A 16,455-nucleotide genomic window follows, 5' to 3' on the forward strand; every position below is an offset into this window, starting at 1 on the left:
CAGGCTCGGCAGAAGCTATGCCCACAGTCCATGATCATCACTGGGTCCCTGAAGAACTCCAGGCAGATGAAACAGGTTGTGTCATCCTGGAGATTTTCTACAGGGCTCCTTGTGGCCATGGCTCAGAGGGGGAGTCCAGCTTGGGTTAGTTTTGCCCTCCTCAGCTCTGAAATCTGCTAAACCAAGCTAGCCAAGGCTGTAACCAAACTTAGCCGAGGCTGCAACCGAGCTCCATCTGGGTTCACATATCAAGGATAACAAAAAATCCTTTTTCAGATATGTAGGGAGTCAGAAAAAAAGCAAGGGTAACATTGGACCCCTCCTGAACCAAACGGGACAGTTGATAAGTGATGCCCAGGAAAAAGCCAACCTGCTTAATGGATACTTCGCATCAGTCTTTCATCAGTCCAATGGGACCCCCCTGCCTTGCAAGACGCGGGATGGCCAGGGTGAGGGTGTATTTATACCCAGCAGCAGTGCTGATCTAGTAAAGGATCACCTTGAGAGGCTGGACACCTTCAAGTCAGCTGGTCCTCACAGACTACACCGTAGGGTACTCAAGGAGCTGGCAGATGTCACAGCTCAGCCATTGGCAAAAATATTTGAAAATTCGTGCTGCTCAGGTGAAGTACCTGAACACTGAAAGAAGGCCAATGTGGTACCCATCTTTAAGCAAGTGCGGAAAGTAAATCCCAGGAATTACAGGGCAATCAGCTTGACCTCAATCCCTGGTAAGATTCTTGAGAAAATTGTCAATGAGACCCTTCTAGACAAGCTGGCTGAGGGCAACATAATGAGGGACAGCCAGCATGGGCTTGTCGCAGGTAGGTCTCGCTTGACCAATCTCATCTCCTTCTATGACCAGCTGACATATCACCTGGACAAGGGAGAAGAGATTGATGTCATATACCTGGACTTTAAAAAAGCTTTTAATCTGGTGTCCCGTGACCTCCTCATGGAAAAATTGGCCAAATGTGGCCTCAGCTACATCACAGTCCGATGGCTGGGTAATTTGTTCCGAGGTCGGACCCAGAGAGTAGTGGTTGATGGCAGTGAGTCATTATGGTGCTTCGTGACCAGTGGTGTTCCCCAAGGGTCTGTCCTTGGACCGGTTCTCTTCAATATCTTTATCAATGATGTGGACGTTGGTGTCAGAAGTGCACTGGCTAAGTTCACTGATGACACTAAACTTTGGGGCATAGCCTCCACACCTGAGGACAGGCTAATGATCCAGACTGACTTGGATAAATTTAGTAAGTGGGCTGATACAAACCTGATGATGTTCAATACTGATAAATGTTCCACCTCGGGAAAGAAAACCTGCAGCATACTTATAGGCTCGGCAGCGCTGCGCTTGCTAGCACCACTGCTGAAAGAAACTTGGGGGTCATGATTGACCACAAGATGAACATGAGCCACCAATGCGATGTTGCAGCTGGTAAAGCAAAAAAACCCCTGGCTTGTATCTTTAAATGCTTCTCAGGTAAATCTTAGGGTGTCATCCTCCCACTATACTTGGCCTTGGTGAGGCTGCAGCTGGAGTACTGCATCCAATTCTGGGCTCCACAATTCAAGAAGGATGTGGAGAAGCTTGAGAGAGTCCAGAGAAGAGCCACGTGCATGATGAGAGGGCAAGAGAATAGGCCCTGTGAAGAGAGGCTGAGAGCCATGGGACTCTTCAGTCTGGAAAAGCGCAGGCTCAGGGGGACCTGGTGGCTACCTATAAGCACACAAGTGGTGTTCATCAGGATCTGGGAGAACATCTGTTCACCAGAGTGCCCCAAGGAAAAACAAGGATCAACAGTTATAAACTCCTACATGATCGTTTTAGGCTGGACATTAGAAAAAATTTCTTTACTGTCTGAGCCTCCAAGACCTGGAATAGACTCCGCCCAGAGGTGGTGCAGGCATCTTCTCTGGACTCATTCAAGAAATGCTTGGATGCTTACCTTGCTGGGATCCTTTGACCCTGGTTGACTTCCTGCCCCTGAGGCAGGGGGCTGGACTTGATGATCTTTGAGGTCCCTTCCAGCCCTAATGTCTATGAAATCTATGAAACCTATAAATCTGAAGCAGACATAAGGGTGTTTCCCTTCCTGAAACTGAGGCTTGCTTTCTGCTGGCTTGGCAGTAGTCCATAGTTTCAGTTTTGCTCTGGAATTGCTAATGAAAACTCTTAACTCTTTGCCTACAGACAGCAATCATCAATTCACAGAGAGGAACTGGTTTAAGCCACAACTGGTTGTGTTATAAGAATCCCAAAGCCCAACACTGCCTCACTTTTCTCTTGCTCAGCCTGCCATTGCAATCAGTGATTGTCCTGTGCAGGATCAGGGCCAAAAGAGTGCTGTTGAAAACACCTTGACCAGAACAAACAACTGCTTGCTAAGGTAAAAACCCACACGGATGTGGTTAGGTGGGACCTCAGTAAAAGTATTAGGAATCTGGTTCAGTATAAACAGCCTCAATCAGGGGGCACTTGTACATGTGATGCCATTCCCATGTACACGTGATGAAAATGTCACTTTGTGTGGCTTAACGGCATTACACTATACACATGCAAGAGGTTTGGGGGTTTTAAATGAGTTTGCATAATTGCAAACTAAACTATATCCCAATGTAGTTTAGTTTGCAATGATCTGTTGCAGCTATTAGCCACCTGCCCCCCCTCAACTGCCTCCTGGCTTCAGGAGAGGTAGGCAGGCTTCACAGAAAAAAAGATTGGACTCCTTGCCGCTTTTGCCTTCAGCAGGCACCTGCTGAATACATTAGTGGCAAGGGGCCTGATTCTTTTCTTTCTTTTTGGTGGAGCCTACCCACCTCTTCCACAGCTGGGGGGCAAGCTGCCAGTGGGCTAGCTGCCGGTGGGCCGAGCTGCCACTGAGCTGTTGGGGGGCCCGGTCTTTCCCTCCGCAGCAGTGGTGCCCCTTCGGGCCGCCTGGGTGGGTTGCTATATCTGGGGGTTAGAGAACTCCATGGGATGTGAGAAAGTGGGAAATGTGGGTTTCAATCCCCTCAAGGACCTGGTCCTTCCCTCTAAGGGCACAGGAACTTTCCCATGCAGCTCTTCCAGAAATTGGTGGGCCCATAGGGTAGACATACCCCAAATGAACAAAGCTCATGAGTTCCAGAGAAAATCATTTGAATAGTTTCAGTATCTACTAGACATTCTGCTTTTTCCTCCTAAATGCTCATCCATTTTTCTACCTTGTTCATGTCTTCAGTAAATATTTCCATTCATCAGACAGCAGAATAAATCTGATGAAGAATGAGCAGTGTTAAGAAGAGCAACACCCACTTTTGCTTCAATATTTCAACTTAAAATCTGTATATTGTTTCTTTTGTTGCTTTCCCAGAGCTAGAAAGCAAAAGTAGAACTGGGAAGTTCAACCTATTTCACATCCTGATAATGTACTAAGAAGAATAGTTGTCTCTCAAACAGATACTGTCAGCTCCAGTTTCTCAGAAGGGAAGACACATTTTGAAGAGATTCTTTTTCATGCTCTAAGAAAACTTTAAATACCTTATATAATAAAAAAATTACACTCTTACTGTCATCCTGAAAATAATAAAACCTTCCTCAGTTAATAGATGACTAAGAATCAACCTTTATATTGCTAACCTAGTGGGGTTTTAAAAAGCATATTATCTTTATTACAGCAAAGTCTAAAGGTTAAGCGCAGTTTGCCTGTGGTCAAAAATAACCTGGAAATATTAATTCCTGTACTGGCTCTGAGAGAGATTATCAGATACAGTGATCTCCACATATGTTTTCCACATTGCACAATTTATTGTTGTTGTTTGACATCTATTGCTCTGATGTGATATAAAACCAGATTATAATTATAATGAATTACTAAAAGAAGTCACAAGGGCAAAAATAGTCTGCTTCCATGTTGTTATTAGTCTTCATGGCAAGACATTAGAGCAGCTTGGAGGCTGAGCAGTAAACAGAGAATTGACATCCAAAGAACTTATATTCTGCAAAATAAGGCTTTGGCACAGGTATAGACATGATCCAACACTCTGACAGCCTAGTATACCCAGTGCCTTGGATCAGCTCCCAGCCCTGAGGGGAACCCTTCCAGGGGGTCACAATAATACGGCATTGGAGGGGCATGGAGTCCAGGGCTAGGAAGTGCAGGCAGAACTGACCTGACAGTCACTCCCCCCGTAGGGGCTACAGGCAGGAACGCACAGACCAGCCACTTCACCAGTGAGGCCCAGGGAGGAGGAACGTGGGGGACTGCACTGCAAGGTAACACAGAAGACAATGGGAACCACATACTAACACAGACGTGCCTCTCCACTCAGAAAATTGCGTTAGTGCACAAGCCAGCCCAGGGTGCCAGCACCGCACAGTACCATTTTAGACAACGGAGGCTGGTGAGAACCAGACGTCTCCCAGGAGCTGGTAAGATGGATGCAGTCAAGTAGTTAGCTGCTCACCTGGCCATCTGATTTAGGAGGTTCAGAAACAGGCTATTAAGACATTTAAGTCAAACCCAGTTCTATTAACCCTCGAATGTACGGTGCTTGGTTTGGTGCACTTAAGCCATGTTGGTCATGCCCATCCAGAGACACTGCTCATACAATGTGCTCTGATAGGCTGAGCATCCGCCATCTAGGGGTCAAAAGTCTTTTTTCTCCCTTTGATTTCTGTGCAGAAGGTAGGGGTGTGCAAAGTGGGCCCTATTCAATTCGGATTCAGATTTGGCCCAAATCAGGGACATCAGTTTGATTCATTGATTTGGATCACTGTCTGTGATCCAATTCAGCTGAATCTGAAGATTCTATACTGATTCAGAGAATCAACAAGTCAGACCCAGACACAGACACAGCTTTAAAAGATTTTTCTGTATACCTCGAGGTACCAGCACAGCCTGTGAATGCTGTGGTGCTGGGGCAGATGGAGCATCACACAGGAGTGACCAGGGCTCTCCACGTCCTCAGCGGAGAACCTGGAAGTACTTCTGGTCCACTTCCAGGTCCACCAAGGAGTGTGCCGGGGGACCCCCCTTCTTGGTGATTGGACACAGGGGGACCCCATGTGTCCCCCCAGATCCAGGAGACACTAGTCGCTGAGACAGAGGACTGTGGGGGGACCCCTAAGTGCACTCCCCAGCGGACCTGGAAGTGGACCGGAAGTGCTTCTAGCCCACTTCTGGGTTTGCTGCCGAGCACACTAGGGAGCCCCCCACACTTCTGTGGGGACACTCTATGCGCCCCAGCATCACAGCATTCATGAGCCGCCTGCTACCTAGAGGTATGTAGAAAAAACATTTAAAGCTGTGTCTGAATTGCTGAATCTTTCTGAATCTCTCCGAATCAATTTAGAGGGTTCCATTCAATTCAGAGAGATTAAAGGGTCTTCTGATTTGATTTAGATTCAGCGCTTTGAGGGTTCCATTCAATTCAGAGAGATTAAAGGGTCTTCTGATTTGATTTAGATTCAGCGCTTGCGACGGAATCGGGCCAAATCTCCCCCAAATCAAATCAGAAATTGAAGCTTCACACAGGCCTAGCAAAAAGCAATGCCTTGTAATCCTTTGCAACAAGAATTCTCACCTGAATTGCTGTTTAACAGAAGGCTTAGAAACAGAATATGAACTACTTCAGCAGAGATATGGTACATGTTACTAATAGAAATCTCCACAGATACCAAGAGAAAAACAAAAGAGGTGCTATGATAGAGGAGCACATATTTTTGCCGTTATGTGATGATTTATGGATCTATGATGGCAAAATATGGTCACAAAAGGTAGCAGCTGAGGGCTAGAAAATGGCTAGAGGTTTGCATTTTGGAAACTGGCTTGTAGGTAAAGTAGAAATGTATGAGAACAAAGGTTTGGGGGAATGGCAAGGGAAAATTCATTTCTAAAAGTCTGTCTGTGAAGAAGTTTCCTTCAAGGCCCATTGTGTCTAACACAGGGAAGCAGCAAGCAAACACACAGGGTGGGAAATTGAAGACATGTACCATACTGTTCCATAACAGAGATAAGGGACTCTGCCACATTGGCCAGGTCACAGTGTCCAGGTGCAGGGCCCTTTACATTTCCAGTTTTGGTAAATGGAACAAATTAGGAGAAACCAGAAAAGCCCAACAGATGATGTGTGCATGTGATGGATTTCTGAAACAAAGGAATATGTTGACAGGAGAGACTGTGGACAGTATGACAATCACAGGGAAACCAATCAATGATGCCCAAAGATGAAGAGTCATCAGAAGAGAGAAAGAATACCAGAGGAGGGATTTCAGAGCAGCAAAGGATTTCAGAACAGCGCTCTTGGGAACAGCCCCATTGACAGCAATAGCAGCACGGGCCTGAGGATTGTGGAGCTCTCTGGGGAATGCTTCAGCATCAGGGACGTAGCACTTTCCCTGCAGGGAACATAACCATTTCCCCATCTTCCCTGTGGCTGAACTCAGTTCAACCTCTGAAAACACTATCACTGCATGTGCGCAAAATGTTACAGGATTGACCCTGGAAAGTACCAGAGGTGACTCCGCTGCCTTTGCCAGTCTGGGGTTCTTTAAGATCTAGGTCTTCCGGACTTTGGGCACAATCCCTGCTGAGCCAGCTGCACCCAGTGTTGGGAGGAGTCAGATACTGATATCTCTTGACGTTGGAAGCAGAGACCTTTGCCCAGAGGAACCTCAGGCAGAACAGAAAGTTGGTCAGCATTGAAAACCAGACCATACTTGGTGCTCAGGCAGGCAAAGGAGCAGGAAGGGATTGGGCATGAGGAGAGGCTCTAAATCTGTTTTGTGGAACTGACCATGGCAGAGAGGAACGGTGATTCCTGCAGAGCAGGCTGCCCAGGAGCACAAGGTAATAAACCACTTGCTTTTCTCAGACCGCACAGCTATGTTTTAGTTATATTTCTCCTGAACTCTGTATGTCTCTGTAACAGAGAGCTTGAGGCTCCTGTTACTTTAAGGAGAAAAACCACAGGCAGAGAAGCAAGCAATGGCAAAACGCTGCTGCCCAGGCTGGGGAGAGGCCCATCAGGATAAACAGTTGCCCCAGTTGTCAGTCAGGAGCTCCCTGCACAGGGTGATCTGGCTGCAAGGAAATAGGCAGCTGGGGCACTTACGTGAAGGGAGCCTGCTCCGACGTGCTGGAAATTCAGCGTGTTGGAGCACACCCAGTTAATCAAGTCTGCTGGAGCACATAAAGTGATGTGCTCTGGCAGCCTCACATGGTATCAGTGGTGCAGCAGGCCTCTGCACTGAGAAAATGGTGGCGGTGAGCTTTGAACTAAAACACACTGAACATGCTTTAATTCAAAGTGAACCATTTTCTCAGAGTGGAGGTGCACTGTGCCGCTGATAAACGTGTTGCCAATGCGGTGCCAGGCAGTTTTAATTAGTGCAGCTCGCTAATTAAAAGTGCCTGGCACTGCATCGGAAATGCACATGAAAATGCCCCTGGGGACCAGTGGCTATCACTGCTAGCTATAGGTCTGGCAGCCCACAATAACCCAACAAGGCAAAAGCCTAACTCAGCAGCAGGAGGCTGCTAGAGCAGCAGTCTGTCACCATGGCATTAGGTCCTGATGAGGCACCCTGTTGGTGGTTTGGGAGGCACATGACCAGAAGGGGGTGGGGCTTGAGGAATATAAATCCAGGGCCTGATGGGGTGGCAGTCTAGGGAAGGACTGCAGTTAAATGCCACTCAAGCCAGATAGGGCCAAGGGACCCAGAGGAGATGGAGCTACAACAGGCTCAGTACCCAGAGCAGGGCTGAGGTGGGGCCAAGGGTGCTTGTGGTCTGGATTGGCCTAGGAGTGGGGCCAGGGTCTAGGGGACTAAGGGTCGGGGACCAGTGCCGCAGACTGACAGGGTCATGGAGCTATTGCCTAGAGAAGGGTGAGATGGGCCAGGGCCAAAGATGGAGCCAAAGCAGGCTCAGTGCCTGAGGCAGGGCAGAGACACCACCCAGAAATCAGGCCTGATACCGTGGGTGCAGGCTAAGGGAACCAGCAACAGAAAAGGGGCTTGAGGCCCTGGCAGAGGTACCAGGCCTGAGGTGGTCTGGTGCTGGATTGGGGCCCACTGCTCACCAAAGTGATTACTTGTTAACTCCCGTGATGGATGGGTGTGGTGTAAGGAGTGAATGGAGCCATGTGATAGCCCTTAAGGCTATGGGTGCCCTGGGGTGGCACAAGTGGGTCAGGAGTAGCAGAATTGAGACAAGAGCAGGGTCTGGGAGGGACCTGCTGGTGGCCAGGAGATCTTGGGCTCTCTAGGACCCTTAGGCAGCCTTCCTTTTGGTCAAATACAAGGCATGGTGGGTGAGTGAGAAGGGGAGGGCACCCTAGAGCTGGAGCAGTGCAGGGGTTGTATGGCCACCAGGAGGCATCACAGCCACCTGGAGCACAACTTGCCAGTCTCATTAACCACTGCCATAAGTTATTCACTGAACCCAAAATAGTCTTTCCATGGAAGAGACTACATGCAAGGAAATGACACAAGACAAATGTTTGTTGGATCACAGTTTCAAACCATTTGTATGACAGCTCTCTTTTTGCACAAGCGAAAGGAGCTTACCCAGGGAAACGAATATTATGCATTAGGACTGTGTGAAGGTTTGGGTGCTGGTTTGACTCAGAGGAGATTCAGCCTGATTTGGTGGCTGAATCTGAATTGAATCAGGGAACCAATAAAAAGGTCTGAATTGATTCGAAGCTCTCCGAAACTTCAGAAAAGATTTGGAGAGCTTTGATGACTCAAAGTGCCCACTGGCTGCAGCAGGGAGCTGCAGTCGGTCTCCATGCCAGTAAGCAGGGGACAGGGGAGCGGGGGCTGGAGTAGGGGGAGGAGACCATGGAGGGGACCCCTGACAGGCCTCATCCCCTGCCTGCTCCCCTGACCCCCGCCGGCTCCCCAGGTCTCGCCCATGGCTGCCCTACCTGCCCCAGCTCCTGGTGCTTTAAAAAAAAGCCATGACTCACTGGGTGCTGCCTGGCGGGGGAGGGGGATTTACACTACCCCCACTATGCCTATGCTGCATGGGGGCTCTGCCACAAGCCCCCCAATGGCCCCCCTGCTCCCCAGCCATCCCCCCTGCCTGCCCCATCTCTGGCCCTTTAAGGAAAAAGAAGGGAGAAAAACCCCAGGACTTGCTGCTCCTGCAGCGGCTTCAGGGGGATCGTGGAAGAGCCCCCATGTGGCATGGGGCAGTGGGGGGCAGCAGGGATCACCCTCCACTGGCAGGAACAGTGGGTCCAAGGGTTTTTCTCATTTCGTTTTTGTGTTTTTTCCCCTTAAAGGGCCTGAGCAGCCATGCGGGGGGGGTGGGGGGGCAAGGGAGTTAGGGGGGGCTCATAGAGAGCCCCCCCATGCTGCATGGGGCAGTGGGGGGCAACAGGGATCCCCCTGCTTCCTGGCAGCACCTGGTGAGCCAGGGAAACTAAAGTGTGGGCACAAATTCTGCCAAGCTTGCATCAGTGACTACTGTGAGAAACGGGAAGAAAACGAACCTTTGAAGTGTCCCTGTCTGCAGCGCCAAGATCCAGAAACAGAATCCAAACTGGCAGCTGACAGATGTAGTGGAAGGCATTAAACAATTGGAGTCCTACAGTTTTCCAGCACCTACATCTGTGCCTTTTTCATCTTTGATTTAAATGTTAATATTGGCAGTTCTCTGTTATGGGTGGAGGGCCGGACAATTATCTTTGGACTCTATGCTCTTTGGCTTTCTCACTGAGAGCATGGTAGAGAGTGAATTACAGGACAGGACATATGGTATTAGAGATACTTCTTTCTGCCTTCTTCCTTCATTAGGGTACATCTACAGGGAGCTCCAGGCATATCTCCCCATCGCTTCCTTTGAAGGATTTTGGACTAGCAATTCAGTGTCCTGTTTTTGTGCTTTTCTCCCTAAATCCCCCACTTTCCCCCGTAGCATAGCTGGGGCAGGGTAAGAGAGGCACCAGCCCCCTCCCCATCTTCCCTCGGAGGCTTGGTTGTGGGACGTGTGACCTTTCTCCAGAGGGGTGTGATGTGGCACTGGGAGCAGCCCTCTGGACAGCCTGTGCCACTGCCTCTCCTTCAGCTCAGCCCCCAGCCCATGCTTCTAAGGTGAGCAGCAGTAGTTGTAGCTGCTGCTCGGGTGAAGAAAGCCCAGGTAGGTAAGGCTCGCTCACTTGCTCACCCCAGGAGCTCAAAGAGCTTGTTATGCCTCTGCATCCCCCGCTGTTTTCTGTAAGTTTGAAACTTGGTTCTCCTCTCCCTGGAAGCCTTTATGAGGCACAATAGAAAAATTTTGTGTATGGTTCTAGGAGACACAACTGTGGATCTCAGAGTTTTGATTCTTCTTGAGGATTTTGTTTGAAACAAGAGGATAGAACTTATCTTAAAACCTCAGGGATTCCCCAGGCCTCCCTGTTTGGTCCTAAAGCCAACCACTGCTATTTTTTTTCTAATTCATTCCAAGGTTCATTCCAGGGCTGGAGATAACAGTTCAGTGATTTAGATGTAATTAGTGCTTTGTCCTGTGATGTATTGTGCATTAGCCATTATATATGGCACTGTTTCTTTACATGTTGCTGCACTGTGTGCCTCCCTAGGGACCACACTTGCTTCAGTTGTTTCCTGGTCAGAACAATAAAGTTACCACCCTTGTAAGCTGTGTCCTGCACTGTCTCTCCTGAGCTGGTCTTATCTCCCCACCATTGTGGAGCCACAAGGCATAGGCACACACAGACCAAGTTGAGTACCTGCCCTGCTGAGGGGCAACTTACTGTGTGTGCTTGGTAACCATCTGGACCCTTCTGTGTCCATGCAACCTGGAAATGGGATTGTCACTTGTGGATAAGGGGGGCCAAGAGCTGCAGTTCTGTGACTGGAAAATCACAGCACTGTAACCTGGATAAATCAAGGCAAATAGGGTTATGCTTTCATTCATTCTTTGATGCTGCTTCACTTTTATCAGAGCAAGAAAATTAACACACAGTGCTGACAGGTGCAGTGAGGTCAGATCAAGCATAGCGGGAGTGCCTTCCATGTAGTTCAAGCTACATTATATTTTACCCTTGCAAGACCCTACTAAGGGTCTCTAGAGGAGAGGGGCAAGTTTGGCCAAATCTTTGACTTCCCCAGACAGTGCCAAGGTGTGCCCTGACCCCACCAACTGTACAATAAAGCAGTTTTGTAAAGCACATTCCTGCCAGTGTCTACCCCATGAATACCCCTGTGTACAACCTCTGTGACCATTTTCTTTTTCCAGACACTCTGCAATCTTATAAGAAGAAGGACTCGTACTCCAAGGGTAAGTGAAGATCTGGTTGCATTCACAGAAAAATCCCACTGTAGTGCTTCCTGCCCCTCAGATAAGAAACACTCTCACAGCCCAGCACCAAAATTGCCTGTGCTGTGACCTGGGAGGGTTGATCTGTGATTTTTTTGCCTTTCATAGACGTTAGGGCTGGAAGGGACCTCAGAAGATCATCAGGTCCAGCCCCCTGCCCCAGGGGCAGGAAGTCAGCTAGATCAAAGGATCCCAGCAAGATAAGCATCCAAATGTTTCTTAAAAGAGACTAGAGTAGATGCTTGCACCCCCTCTGGGGAGATGCTATTCCAGGCACTGGGAGCTTGGACAGTAAAGAAGTTTTTCCTTATGTCCAGCCTAAAACAGTCTTGGAGGAGTTTGTGACAGTTGGACCTTGTCATCCCTTGGGGTACTCTAGTGAACAGGCATTCCCCCAGGTCCTGATGCACACCCCTTAAGTACTTATAGGTTGCCACCAAGTCATCCCTGAGCCTTAGCTTCTCCAGGCTGAAGAGTCCCATTGCTCTCAGACTCTCCTCGTAGGGCCTGTTCTCTTGTCCTCTGATCATGTGCATGGCTCTCCTGTGGATTCTCTCAAGCTTCTCCATGTCCTTTTTTAATTGTGGAGCCCAGAATTGGATGCAGTACTCCAGCTGCGGCCTCACCAAGGCTGAGTACAACAGGAGGATGACACCCTGGGACTTGCTCGAGAAGTAGGGGTTTGCGAAACAGGCTGTGTTTGATTTGGATTTGGCCCAAATTGGGGACAGTGATTTGATTAGTTGATTTGGCTCAGTGTCCCTGACTTGATCCAGCTGAATCCAAATCTGAAGATTCCATGCTGATTCGGAGAATCAGCGATTCGGACATAGATACAGCTTTAAATGTTTTTTCTACATACCTTGAGGTACCAGGCACACTGCAATGCTGGGGCAGATAGAGCATCCCACAGGAGTGCAGGGGGCTCCCCCACATGCTCAACAGCGAACGCAGAAGTGGACTGGAAGTACTTCCAGTACACTTCCAGGTCTGCCAGGGAGAGTGCAGGGCGGTCCCCCCATGCCTCCCTGGCTTGGTGATTGATTTCAGGGGGACCCTGGGTGTCCCGCCAGACCCAGGAGGTACCAGTTGCCAAGCCGGAGAGGCATGGGGGGCCCCCAGTGCACTCCCTGGCAGACCTGGAAGTGGATTCGAAGTGCTTCTGGTCCACTTCCACATCTGCTGAGTGCGCTCCTGTGGGACACTCCATGCGCCCCAGCATTGCAGCATTCACAAGCCTCCTGCTACTTAGAGGTATGTAGAAAAAACAGTTAAAGCTGTGTCTATGTCCGAATTGCCGAATCTCTCTGAATCTTTTCGGAAGGTTCTGATTCGATTCGATTCGATTCAGAGATTTGGCCACTGAGTCCAGCCAAATCTCTGCCGAATCAAATCAGGGACTGAAGCTTTGCACAGCCCTATCGAGAAGCACCGATGGATGCAAACCAGTTTTGTTTGCTTAACCAGCTGTAGTATCACATTGGAGGCTCATGTTCATCTTGTGGTCAGTCATAACCCCCAAGTCTCTTTCGGTTGTGGTGCTAGTGAGTGTAGCACTGCCAAGCCTATAAGTCTAATGTGGGTCCCCCCTCCTGCCCGAGGTGGAACACCTTGCATTTCTCTGTATTGTATGCCATCAGGTTTTCACCCACCCACCTTGCAAGCCTATCGAGGTCAGCTTGGATAACCAGCCTATCCTCAAGTGTGGCCGCTGTTCCCCAAAGTTTGGTGTCGTCAGTGAACTTAGCCAGTCCACTTCTGACACTAGAATCCAGATTGTTTATAAAGACATTAAGGAGTACAGGTCCAAGAGCAGAGCCTTGGAGGACACCAGTGGCCACTGAGTACCATGTTGATTCAGTTCTGTCAACTACCGCCCTCTGGCAGAAGCTGATGGGGAAGGCAAGGAATGGCCCGTGCCTGCCCCAAGCTCAGTTCTGCCCTGACGCTGTGATTTTTCTCTCCCAGCGAAGGTGACACTTGATCCAGACTCAGCGAATCCCCAGCTCATCCTGTCTGAGGATCGAAGGTGTGTGAGATGGGCAGGCACGCGGCAGCTTCTGTCCAAGAATTCTGAGAGATTTGACACACGCTGCTGTGTGCTGGGCCACGAAGGATTCACCTCGGGGAGACACTGCTGGGAAGTGGAAGTGCGGAAAGGGATTATCTGGGCCGTGGGTGTTGCCAGAGAGTCTGTGAAGAGGAAAGGATGGATCCACGTTAGCCCGGAAGAGGGGGTCTGGGCTTTGGGACACTGGTATGGTCAGTTCCAGGCTCTCACGTCCCCTCATCCCACGTACCTGCACTGGGTGCCCAGCAGGGTCCAGGTGTGTCTGGACTATGCAGGAGGGCAGGTGTCAATTCTCAGTGCTGATACCAAGGCCCCGATCTTCACCTTCCCACCGGCTTTGTTTGCTGGGGACAGAATCCAGCCCTGGTTCTACCTGAATGGCACTGGAGCTGAATTCAGACTGTGCAACTGAAAAGGGGGGTGGGCAGGGGAGATGTCCCACAGGGAATGATGGGATCGTCCACTCCAGCTTCCTGCTTTCTGTGCCCCAGGGGTGATCCCCTCTCTCAGCCCCTATGCCTGCACCTCTGTTACTCTTGGAACTGCAATAGATAAAAGGCCACCGTCTGGATATACAAGCCCACTGCAGCTGGGAACACCAGGCCAGTTCGCCACTCTGGAGGACTCGACCAGGGCTGGCCATGCAGTCTCTCCTTTAGGAAGCCCCCAGCTGGGGAGTCAGTGCTTCCCTCCAAGTCCAGAGCAGCACATGGGATCTCTGCCAAGCCTTGCAAAGTGTCTTTGGTATCCTCTGGTCAGGAAGGCCCTGCTGCAAGACGTGCGTGTAGGGCTGTGTGGGGCTGGAACCTGAGCACTGATAGGGGATGCGCATGGGGAACTGCTGAACTGGGTTGAATTTGGGTTGGTTTAAATCTGCAGCCAAAGCTTCTTGGCAAGGAGTTTCGTAGGTTGAAGTGCTACAGCTCCTATCAGGGTAATTGCCTCCCTCCCTCAACCTCCCCTGTCAATACTAACTCCACTGAACCGGACAATTGAATAAACGCCTTCACTTTTTCTTTTTTTCTTTTTTTAATGACTTTGGTCCCTTGGTCTTAAATCTTCCTTTTCTCTCCCTGCATTTCACCTGCCCTGGTTCTTCCCTATGTTCTGGTTCATGTTGGCAGGATGTCCCCTGTAAGATGAATATCTCTTTTCTGTTCTTTGCAGCAGCCCTTGCACCTTAGCCTTTTCCCACATAAAAGGAACTTATAAAAACCTGGGGCACATTATTATTCACACAAGAGCCCCTTTGCTCCCCACTGACAGCAACTTGGGAGTTGATTGGGGTGGGAACTCCATTGGTCTTCACTTCATAGACCTTCTACAGAGCTGGAGAAATACCTTAGGAGTACAAATCACATGAAAATGTAGTGGGATCCAAAATCAGGTGGATGTTTCTGAAAATCTCACCTCAGGTAGACTAGTGTATCAAATCTCTTATTGAATAGCTATAGACTCAGGCTGATACATTTCATGTTGCCGGAAGCAGGCTTGGGCAGTTATCTTTTAGCTATCTTTCAGAAGATATCATTTTAACAAACGATAGTTAAAAACAAATCATATATTAAAAATCAGATATCTACTGTAATACATTTTAATTTTATTTCCAAGATTTTTTTGTCCTGATTTATGGGGTTTGTTGTGTGTTGTGTTATATATATGTGATTGCATGATGGCTGAAAGTAAAGTCTTACTCTTGTATACTGTGGGGGGGGGGGTATGTATTGGGGGCTGGGGCTGTGGGTGTGGGGGGTGGGTGTGCACATGTGTGTCATGAGCTGGCCAAGTGCTAGATACTGAGAGCTGGCTGGGGAACAGGGGGCTTGTGCAGCAGAGCTCGCCTAGGTGGTGCAGTACAGGTGCATTCTGTCCCCCCAGTTTGGCCCACAGTTGTCCCTATGGTGCTCCACGTGGGGTTGAGCCCTTCCCACTTCTGCCTTGAGCATCCCACAGTGCTCCATGCCCAGGCCCCAGGCCCAGTTAGTGTGCACACAAGCATCCTTGCAGGGTTGCTCCACATGCTACTGCAGCTGCCTGGGTACTGATCAGCTTCTCCTGCCTCCAGCAGCTCCTTCTCCCCCTGCCCCTAATTCACCCCTCTTAGGAACACCCAACTTAGGAACTCACCTGTGTGTATGCATAGGTGGGTGGTATGTGTGAGAATTAGTGAATACACACACATATATATACACATATATAGATATCATTGTGTGTGTGTGTGGTATATGAATTAGTAATCCACATATGTGTATTGGACGTGCAGGTGTTGGCAACTGATTCTGTCTAAATTTTGTGTGTGTAGCACGTATGGGCTTAAACTGGTGATAGATGTGCATGAACCTAGACTGGTTATTTTGAACGTGTGTGTATCTGAGTTGCTAGTGTGTGTGTGTGTATATATATAGCATTGTGTGCATGATATACGAATTAGTGATCTGTGTCTAACTTTTGGGGTGTATAGTGTATGTGCTTGAATTGGTGATAGGTACGCATAGAATCATAGAATCAATAAGTGGGAAGGGCCCTAGACAAATCATCGAGTCCAACCCCCTGCCATGGGCAGGAAGGAGCACTGGGGGTGGCAGGGGTCATAAGACTGGATACCACTGGTGCCTATCCAGTTTCCTCTTGAAGATCTCCAGGGAAGGTGAGAGCACCACCTCGCTGGGAAGCCTATTCCAGGCTCTGGCCACCCTTACAGTGAAGTAGTTCTTCCTAATATCCAACCTAAACCTGTCCTCCCTCAGCTTGTGGCCATTGTTCCTGGTGACTCCAAGGGGGGCCCTGGTGAACAGACTTTCCCCGAGTCCCTGCTTCTGGCCCCTGATAAGGTTGTAGGCAGCCACAAGATCTCCCCTCAGTCTCCTCTTGTGGAGACTGAAGAGATTCAGGTCCCTCAGCCTGTCCTCACAGGGCTGGCCATGGAGGCCCCCAACCATACGAGTGGCCTTCTCTGGACCCTCTTCAGGTTCTCCACGTCCTTCTTGAAGTGCGGCGCCCAGATCTGGACACCGTACTCCAGCTGTGGCCTGACCAGCGCCGCATAGAGCAGGAGCAAGACCTCTCTGG

General features: G+C 49.4%; 1 pseudogene; it reads left to right on the top strand.

Moving 5' to 3' along the window:
- The first annotated feature begins 13,276 nt into the window (after window positions 1-13,276).
- LOC149852448 (butyrophilin subfamily 2 member A2 pseudogene) lies at window positions 13,277-14,955 on the top strand (annotated as a pseudogene).
- The last annotated feature ends 1,500 nt before the right edge of the window (window positions 14,956-16,455 follow it).

The sequence above is a fragment of the Crocodylus siamensis genome, chromosome 15, assembly GCF_052110815.1.
Source record: "Crocodylus siamensis isolate JL-2025a chromosome 15, ASM5211081v1, whole genome shotgun sequence".
Classification (NCBI taxonomy): Eukaryota; Metazoa; Chordata; order Crocodylia; family Crocodylidae; genus Crocodylus; species Crocodylus siamensis.